At 44.0% G+C, this 10596-nt stretch overlaps 1 non-coding gene across 1 annotated transcript; it reads left to right on the forward strand.

Moving 5' to 3' along the window:
* The first annotated feature begins 368 nt into the window (after positions 1 to 368).
* Trnas-gga (transfer RNA serine (anticodon GGA)) lies at positions 369 to 452 on the forward strand. Its single transcript is given in 2 exon segments — positions 369 to 408; positions 418 to 452. It is a non-coding gene; the product is annotated as a tRNA-Ser (tRNA).
* Positions 453 to 10596: the final 10144 nt, after the last annotated feature.

A 10596-nucleotide genomic window follows, 5' to 3' on the forward strand; every position in this document is an offset into this window, starting at 1 on the left:
CATCTCAACATCGAAAGAAATGGGTCACCCCAACTGAAACCTGGGCATAGGTGCTTGTAATAAATGGAGCTATACGGTTCCAGAGATCTTTTCAAGTCTCAAGTAACTAAGATGTACATACACAAACTGATGCGATGAATGAAAATTTGTACCAAGGCCAGCATTCGGACCCATGTATCTTCCTACTAGGGAAATTCACCCAAGATAAAAAAAAAAAAATTGTTATTTCATCTTATGCCGACTGAAAGACTTTTGAGCGATATAACTTTTTCGTGGGTACGAAACGTTTTTAAAACTTTGTAAAGCATAACATTGCTTCTTAACCCGTCACGGCATGTTTCCTTCGTGAGTGACATAAACTTTCGCCGGCCTGGGTGGCCGAGCGGTTCTAGGCGCTATAGTCTGGAACCGCCCGACCGCTGAGGTCGCAGGTTCGAATCCTGCCTCGGGCATGGATGTGTGTGATGTCCTTAGGTTAGTTAGGTTTAAGTAGTTCTAAGTTCTAGGGGACTGATGACCTCAGAAGTTAGTGCTCTGAACCATTTCATTTCTTTAGAGTTAAGATTTTCCTTTTAAATTTTCCAGAGCAAGGTGAGAACCTACCGCCAGTGAGGTCTGCCGGTTTTCATTCTACCAGTGATCAGGTCCTGTCGAATGGTCGAGGAAATTATGTCTCAAAAATGGTTCAAATGGCTCTGAGCACTATGGGACTCAACTGATGTGGTGATCAGTCCCCTAGAACTTAGAACTACTTAAACCTAGCTATCCTAAGGACATCACACACATCCATGCCCGACGAATTATGTCTCGGAGTCAAATATCTGATGAAATAGTGGTAAGAACTACAGTAATCCTGATTTCCCTCGAAATGTGTAGCGATAATAATCCGCAGCTCTGCACTTGGTAGACGTAATTTATTTTCTAACAAAATTAGGATTACTCTTAGCGATTGCAGAGTTTTTTATTATCATATGTCTTCCTGAGGTAAGCCCATACTTCATTATAATCAAAGAACTAATTATTACTTGTTCATGTGTCTGTTCTTACCGGCAGCCATTCATTTAGCATAATAAGCTGGTGGCAATTTAATTTGGAGCACCGTGAAATCGGCATACAACAAACGTCAAACACGCCTGACGTGATGTACATGCATAGCAATGCAAATGACTAACATTTCATCGCAACTGCGCAGAGTAGGTAGGAGTAACGCCGCGCTGTCTAAACTGTACATGAAGGAAAAGATTCTGCAGCAGGTTTCTCTGTCAGAAACCCCATTGAAAACATGTGGTCATGGATCACCGTGTAACTGGAACGCCATTATTCACAGGCACTTTGATTGATGAACTCCGGTACACAGTGAGAGCAACATGAAATGACGTTCTAATATCGGCTGTCCAACGTCTGTTCGACTTAATGCTCAGCTGGATTACAGCCGCTGTTGCTGCCAGTGGTGGAAACTTTATGTACGAAATTTCACACCTTGTAAGCCTCCAGGTTACCTACAAATTTATTCAGCTGTTCCTCCTACTATACATCATTCACAAAATACGTAAAATTTCTTTGTTTCATACCATTAGCAGTTGGACTGGTCATCACTGTATAAAGCGAATTAGCCATTGTAATAAGCTTTAAATCGGAAAAGCCCAAACAAGAGTTGCGTTGCATGCTAATCAGTCCCAGAAGAAATAACTATAATAATTATGTTGTTTTTGGCAAGCTGGTACTGACTTTTAGCTGAAGAGCAAGTGTACTTCTATAATACGTAAGCGCTACGAAATTCGCAAACACTTCCATCAAGCAAGAGACCAAACAGGAAATGGGACACACAAAAATTTCGTTGTACTTTATGATTTTCTTCAGCTAAGGAATTACAATTCAGTCCCTTCCATAACTGATGTGTTTTATGTTTTTCTTGACTGACATAAAGTAGGGGAGAATAATTCGGGAGGAATGGGTTGCACAGAACCACATCAGATACAGTGTCTTTGTTTACCTGGCGGTGTGGTCTTCCTACTGGCTACGAATGAAGGTATGGTCAAGCTCGCCCGGATATTGTGGGAGGAATTATTTCCATTTGAGTCCTATCTTTTATTAGAAAGGAAACAGCATCGATGGTATCTTCGAAGGTGCATAGTGACAAGGAGGTTTCTCGCTTGGGTGTGGATATATACTTGCTCTCTGATTGCGTGGCTAAGATGTTATGACAATTTTCTTTCTTATAGGTCAGCCATTGTCATCCTCTATGTAGAAAACGAGTATGGCTCGTGAGCTTAACAAGTGGGAGCCAGCTCAATTTTGGGATAGGCTTTCTGAAGACATAATTTTCTGTGGTGACAGGCGGGGTAAAGCAACTTTTCATTCTTTTTTCTGCTGATCATTCAGCTGAAGGGAACAGAATAAGGGGATTGCTTTTATTTGCCCATTTGGCCTGGAGGTATTTTGATCTGATAGTTGATTGATAACATTTACATACTATTACTATTCCAGGTAGTTTAATTTGTGATTTCCCACACCAGCACTGGGAAGAGGGTGGGGTTAGGCGGTTGGTTCAGAACAGGAGGAGAGAGTAAAGGAGGTTAATAATGTGCAGATACCAAAGTCTGGGAGCTGATAGAGTAGATGGATGTAGAAGTTCGGGTCCTTGGATTTAAAATGATCAAAGATTTTCCTGTGGAAACACAGTCTACGTATGAAAATATTGTTTAATTTCTTCTTTCGACGTTTCACAAGCTAGGAATGTATTGTCTCATGTGGGTATTAGGAAGGTGTATCTACTTGGTAAAATTTGTTGCTTATGTTCGTTTTTTGTTTTGGGGGAAGAGACCAAACAGCGAGGTCATCGGTCTCATCGAATTAGGGAAGGAAGTCGGCCGTGCCCTTTCAAAGGAACCATCCCGGCATTTGCCTGGAGCCATTTAGGGAAATCACGGAAAACCTTAATCGGGATGGCCGGACGCGAGATTGAACCGCCGTCCTCCCGAATGCGAGTCCAGTGTGCTACCAGTGCGCCACCTCGCTCGGTTTGTTGCTTATGGAAAGAACGCGTTGATTTCAGGGAACTGAGGGAAAATCTAGTGTTAATGCAATTATTGTGTTTCTTTATTGTATCCTTTATGAGGTTTGTTCTATATTGATACATTTGCTATATCTCTCCGTGGGATGAAATGAATCTTCACTACTCTCAGTTGTTACATGATGGCTGCAAGACTGTATTCACAGGATCGAAGTCGATAGTGACATGTTCGTGATGGTGACTTAAGTAACTGGTACCTTAGGCGCAGTTGCAGAGGTACGTTATGATTTCATGAATAGTGCTGGAGAATATACTGGTGATGGAGCAATGGGATGTGATCCTGCTGTTAGGTACGGAATGTTAGACAAGACAGGACAAAAGGGATATTGTTATACACGGCGGTGAAAGCATGTACAGCAGCAAGGTGATCCACGCAGCGAATATCTAATTTGCCGGTGGTAGCACGGGGACATGAAGCTTTGAAGAATGCGAAAGAACGACTGTTACCTAATCTGGCCACGATGTGTGTATAATTGGAGGTCAGCAGCGTCTGGTAGTGATGACAACGACAGTGAAAATGGCAACTACAATCACTAAATTATTTGTGATTGTGTGCTAATCCTCTTTCAGTTTGGTTTTGACAATAACTTCTTTATGTTTTTCACACAGTTCCGCAATATCACCTGACGGATAAAATACGAGCATTCGGGATATCAGACCAAGTATGTGATTGGACTGAAGTGCTCCTAGAAAATATAACAGAAATAATTACTCTTAACGTCCCCCAGAGGATTGTCATAGGGGTATCACTTTTCCAGTATATTTAAATAACATAGTGGATAACGTCGGAAGCAAAATGTGATTGTTTCCTGTTGATGCTCTTGTATATAGAGGCGTGGAAATGTTAGAAAACTGCAGTTAAATGCCGGTAAACCTGCAGAGGGTCGACGTTTGGTACAGGACCTGGCAACTGAATGTCGTTGTAAACAAATGTAACATATTGCGAATAAATAGGATGAAAAATCGGATTGTAGAACCATCACTTGTAGCAGTCTCAATCATTAAATCGTAGTAAGCGAGCAGGGCGTTTTAAAGTGGAATGATCACGTGAAACTGCACACATCAAAAAAAGTTTTGCATTAGCTCGGTTGCGAGAGTTCCGGAACGAGTACAGAAAACTGGAATAGAGATCAACATAAACATCATTTCTGCCCTTTTTGTTGCTCATGAAATCCTCACATTGCATGTTGTACTACCATTCAACGAGATCTTTAGAGGCGGTGGTCCAGATTGCTCTACACGCCGGTAGCTCTAATACCCAGTAGCACGTTCTCTTTTATTGATGCACGCCTGTATTCGTCGTCACATACTATCGAAAAGTTCATCAAGGCACTGTTGGTCCAGATTGTCCCACTCCTCAACGGCGATTCGGTGTAGATCCCTCAAAGTGGTTGGTGGGTCACGTCGTCCATAAACAGCCCTTCTCAATCTATCCCAGGCATGTTCGATAGGGTTCATGTCTGGAGAACATACTGGCCACTCTAGTCACAGATGTCCTTTTCCTAAAGGAAGTCGTTCACAAGATGTGCACATTGGGAGCGCGAATTGTCGTCCACGAAGACGAATGCTTCTCCAATATGCTGCTATATGATTGCACTATCGGTCAGAGGATGGCATTCATGTATCGTGCAGCCGCTACGGTGCCTTCCATGACCACCAAATGCGTAATTCAGCCCCAAATAATGCCACCACAAAACAGCAGTTAACCTCCACCTTGCTGCACTCGCTGGACAGTTTGTTCAAATGGCTCTGAGCACTATGGGACTCAACATCTGTGGTCATAAGTCCCCTAGAACGTAGAACTACTTAAACCTAACTAACCTAAGGACATCACACACATCCATGCCCGAGGCAGGATTCGAACCTGCGACCGCAGCAGTCGCGCGGTTCCTGACTGAGCGCCTAGAACCGCTAAACCACCGCGGCCGGCGGACAGTTTGTCTAAGGCATTCAGCCTGAGCAGGTTGTCTCCAAACACGTCTCCGACGATTGTCTGGTTGAAGGCATATGCGACACTCATCAGTGAAGAGAACGTGATGCCAAACCTGAGCGGTCCGTTCGGCATGTTGTTGGGTCCATGTGTACCGCAGTACAAGGTATCGTGGTTGCAAAGATGAACCTCGCCGTGGACGTCGGGAGTGAGTATGCGCATCTTGCAGCCTACTGCGCACAGTTTGAGTCGTACACGACGTCCTTTGACTGCACGAGAAACACTATTCGACATGGTGGCGTTGCTGTCAGGGTTCCTCCGAGCCATAATCCTCAGATAGTGATCATCGACTGCAGTAGTAGCCCTTCGGCGGCCTGAGCGAGGCCTGTCATCGACAGTTCCTGTCTCTCTGTATCTCCTCCATGTCTTAACAACATCGCTTTGATTCACTCCGAGACTCCTGGACACATCCCTTGTTGAGAGAGAGCCCTTCCTGGCACAAAGTAACAATGCGGACGCGATCGAACTGCGGTTTTGACCGTCTAGGGATGGTTGAACTACAGACAACACGAGCCGTGTACCTCCTTCCTGGTGGAATGACTGGAGCTGATAGGCTGTCGGACCCCTTCCGTCTACTAGGTGCTGCTCATGCATGGTTGTTTACATCTTTGGGCGGGTTTAGTGATGTCAATGAACAGTCAAAGGACCTGTGTCTGTGATACAGTACCTGCAGTCAACATCTGTTTTCAGGAGGTTTGGGAACCGGGATGGTGCAAAACTTTTATTGATGAGTGTATAAGGGTAGTCAAATGAAAAACAGACAGATGGAAAAAAGTAAGTAAACTGCTTACTATTTTAAAATAGCCATAACCCTTCATAGATCCTTCCCACCGTGACACAAAACAACCAGTGCCTTCATGGAAAAATCTTTGCGGTTGCCTACGGAACCAAGATTATTTCCAGGCACGCCCCACTTTGTCCGAAACAAATCAACGACCACGAACGTCTTTCTTCAGAGATCCAAAAATATGGAAATAGCATGCAGGGAGGCCGAAATTCTATGGAGGATGTGTTTGGGCTTCCCAGCGAAACCTCTGGAGCGTAGGCGAAACAACAGGCACGCCAGTTCTGGGAAATTCATCGTGGACCCTTTTTCCTTGACTACGTGGGACCGCTTTTCATGACTTTCTGGGAAACGGTGCCAAATAAGGCACAGGGTTAATTGGACACGTTCCAAAAACTTTAACGTACCATCAAGTCCAGACGCCCAACAGTATTAGGATACAAGATGATTTAGACAATGTTTCTTGTTGGTATGATGAATGGCAGCTAACTCTAAATGTAAATGAAATGATGAGTTGGAAAAACAAACCGGTAACGTTCGAATACAGTATCGGTAGTGTGTTGTTTGATGCAGTCACGTCAATTAAATATATTGGCGTAGCGTTGCAAAACAACGTACAATGGATCGAGCATATAAGGATTGCAGTAGGGGAGGCAAATGGTCGACTCAGGTTTATTGGGAGAATTTTAGGAAAGTATTGTTCATTTGTAAAGGAGACCGTATATAGGATACTAGTGCGACCCATTCTTGAGTACTGCTTGAGTGGTTGGAATCCGCACCACGTAGTGTTTAAAGAAGACATCGAAGCCATTCAGAGGCTGTAATCTAGATTTGTTAGCGAATAGCCTATAACGACATACAACTATCACTGAGATGCTTCTGGAACTCAAATCAGAATCCCTGGAGGGAAGGAAATGTTCTTTTCGTGGAGCTGTATTGTGAAAATTAGGGAACAATTATTTGAAGCTGACTGCAGAATGCTGCCAATGCACATTTCCTGCAAGTACCATGAAGATAAGATGCAAGAAACTGGGTCACATACGCAGGACTTCAGACATTCGTTTCTTCCTAGCTCTGTGTTCGAGTGGTACAGGAAAAGAAATAATTCGTGGCAGTATAGGATACTCTCTGCCATGCACCATAAACATTTTTCCCGGAAGCCGTTGACCGTCTTGCATGACAGTGACATAAAAAGTTTTAATAGTTATGGCAATTACATTTGAAATAATAAAGGGTTTACTCACTTTTGCCCATTTGTCTTGTTTTCATTTGACTGCCCCCTCTAATTGTAGTAAAGGCAGATGTTAGACGGAGATTCATTGGAAGAATCCGCAGGAAAGTTAGTCCACTCACGAAGGATATAGCTCACAAAACCCTCGTTCGAGCAATTCGTTAGTATTGCTCGCTAGTCTGGGATCCGTACCATGTTGAACTGATAGATCAAATAGAGAAGGTGGAAAGAAGACCAGTGTGTTTCGTCACGCGTTCGTTTGGTAAGCGCAAAGACGCCACAGAGATGCTCAGCCGACTGCAGGGGTAGACGCTACAAGAGAAGGCTTGTGGATCAGGGTATGGTTTACTTCTCAAATTCCGCGAGCTTACACCGTAAGTCTAACAAATTCCGAGGCTGGTTTTATTCATGGCGTATAAGCGACTTCAGGGAAGTAACTACGATGGCTGCTTGAATTAACCTCTGCAAATAACAGCTGTGTATTCGACTACTGTTTATGAGCAGGCGATGTTAATTAGTCAGTGAAGTAACTACGGTTGCAGCTTGAAATAATGTGGTGGTTAGTCGATGGTATTCTCGGGTGTGTGCTTTTTTATAAATACACTCATGTATAGAAAAAAAACAGAACTCCCTGAATGACTATAGGTAGGACGTTCATATTCACAGAACAGGTAGATTAGTAAATTCTGCAGAAATGATTAGCATTTGAACCACTTCGGTCGGCAGGTGAACGTCAACATCGATATCGCGGCACAACACCACACCTACCGGTAAAATCATCCTCCGACACTTATTGTCGCTATAACCTGAAGGCAACGATCAGTGTGACTTCAGCAGACTTCAGAAATCATCCCAGACTTATGCGCGAGCCATACCGTCAGATCAGTTAGTTTGAAAGAAGGCGAAATATCGGTATGCGAGATAGTGATGCATCCATTCGGGAAACTGCTGCTGATATAGGGCTAAGTGTTTCGACAGTGAAACGGACGGATCCAAAATGGTTCACGACTAGATGGGTCAGGTCGCACCACCCAGACCATCTCCCGAGAAGATTGACACCCCATCCGAACCGCTTTGCTGGGCAGATATTCGTCCTCCTCTGCTGTGGCGAAAGAGTGGAACAGTGTAACACATCGTACTCTAGCAGCCGTGTATTACGGCTTGGGTTACGTCCATCTCACTGCCTAGCTTTGATGAATGTGCAGAAACATACTAAACAGCAATGGTGTATGGAGCGACGTCACTGGGGACAGGAATGGCATCAGATAGTGTTTTCGGCGAATCCAGGTTCTGTTTGTTTGGAAATGAACGTCGCATTTTGGTTCGCCGCACACGAGGGAACAGAATCACAGTGGCTGCATTTGCACAAGACATAAACCGCGCACTCAAGGTCTTATAGTGAATGGCGCTATTTGTTACAACCACAAATCATAGCTGGTGCGTCTGCAGGGCACTGTGACCATTGTGACCTACGTCAATGACAGCCTGCGACTCGTAGCCATACTCTTTCTGCACAACACTTCGGAAGGCATTTTTCAGCAAGACAATGCACGATCAGATGTTGCTACACGAACACGTGCCTTCTTGGTGTCACAGGATGTCAGCCTTTTTGCCCTGGCCATCCAGATCAGAAGACTTGTCGCCAATCGAAAATGTGCGAGATGCAGTGAAACGACGGGTGCTGCGCTGTGACCAAATGCCAACCACCGCAGATGAACTTTAGAACCGGATGAATGCAGCATGGGTGGCTATATCACAGGACGTCATTCGCGCCTTACACACGTCGGTGCTATCACGCACGGAACAAATTCTCAGGGTCCATGGCGGGCCCTGTGCCTACTAAGCAACAGCACGCTTGCCGAACCGAGATGAGTGAAATGCTAATCATTTCAGCAGAACATACTAATGTACATGTCCTGTGAATATGACCGTCCTATCTCTAGTTGTTCGAGGTGCTCTGTTTTTTTTTTCTGAACATGGGTGTTTGTTCTGTGGTTTGTAATCTAGTGGGGGGAAACATTTTCTGTTTTTTGTTAATCCAATCTCCAAACTTTTTGGACTGATGGGGTACGTTCCTAGAATAGTCGACCCTACATACTACTTCCTCCTACGAATATCTGGCGGAAAGACGATGGAGATAAAATTATAGAGATTCGAGCTCATAAGGAGGCACACCAACAAACGTTGTTCATCCCACGGACCATTCGTAACTGGCGTCGGCTTGTGGGATATAGATGTAAATGCAGATATTGCATTCTAACCTACTCTAAGAGATTATAGCTAGACGAATCTATGTAAGTGCCTTTTTAAAGTGTGGTACGTTCAGGGTTTCCATTTTCCTTTTTCATTTGTGTTCTTCGGAGTCTGGAAAATGTCATATTTCATGTTCCGTATCGTATTTCTCCTCGCTACCGCCAAACACAATATAGCAAGTTGCTGGCATCATTGACAACCACTTATTTTCTATTGTGGAGACCGTTATTTGTTGATTCGTCATCACGAGAATGACGGCTCATATCCCCATCCTAACCTTAAGATTTAGCTTCCGAAAGTTTCCCTGAATAAGTTTTGGAGAACGCCGGTACGATGCCTCCCAGAATGGTACGTCCGTTTTGTGAGCTACTGGCGTGTTACCAGTGGAGCACAACAGAAACGACTACGTTCGTGTTGGCCACATGGCGGCTGCGCTGCACGTGCTATATCTGGCCGCGGCCTCAGCAAAGCGCGCTCAAAATACCCGCCAGCTACTCGCGCTCTAGACCTTGTGCAGATTGCACTCTACTTAGGATAAGCAGAAAATTGTATTTCATTTCCCTCCCTTAACTGACTTCAAGCTTCCGAGGTTCTGTTCCTCTCACGAGCTATACTAACCGCCGTTAGTTTATAGGCACTCTTGACGCTTTCGAAGCTATAAATCAGCAACAAAGTTTAAAGATCTGATTAATTAATAGAAACTAAAATACCCGAGCATTTTCTCTTTTCAACTGTTACATTTTCAACACCAATTTACTCCCAAATCCCTGAACAACACCCCCCCCCCCTCCTTTTGCCCTGCATTTCGTATTCTTATTTGTGTTTGTATTATAGTATTATATTTAACTTTATTCTTGACTGAACACGTGCTGAAATTTATGTGAGATATGAAGACAGCCTGCTATCACAATAATTAAATGTATTTAATAGAATCTGGTAAAAAAGGGCAAAGCACCAGTACTGTCTGAGGAATGGCATAGGAAGAAATCGGCTTTTTTCCGCTGGATATATTATCAAAAACTTTCCCTCCGGAATTGATTTTCGGTCTGTATTGGAAGTGCTCTGCCGTCTGAACCAGGGCATTTGTCCTTTAAAGGCAAAGGACCCAGCTTGGAGCCCCGGTCCTACACAGACTTTTAATCTGCCACAAAGTTTCAGGACACTGCTGAATTTAAATTCTGCTACGTATCAATATCGTGGTGTCCATCCTTAAGATTAAATGTTCTTGTCACCTGCCAAAAGTGCTCGTAGCCGCGGCCTTCACT

Source organism: Schistocerca gregaria, chromosome X (genome assembly GCF_023897955.1).
Source record: "Schistocerca gregaria isolate iqSchGreg1 chromosome X, iqSchGreg1.2, whole genome shotgun sequence".
Classification (NCBI taxonomy): domain Eukaryota; kingdom Metazoa; phylum Arthropoda; class Insecta; order Orthoptera; family Acrididae; genus Schistocerca; species Schistocerca gregaria.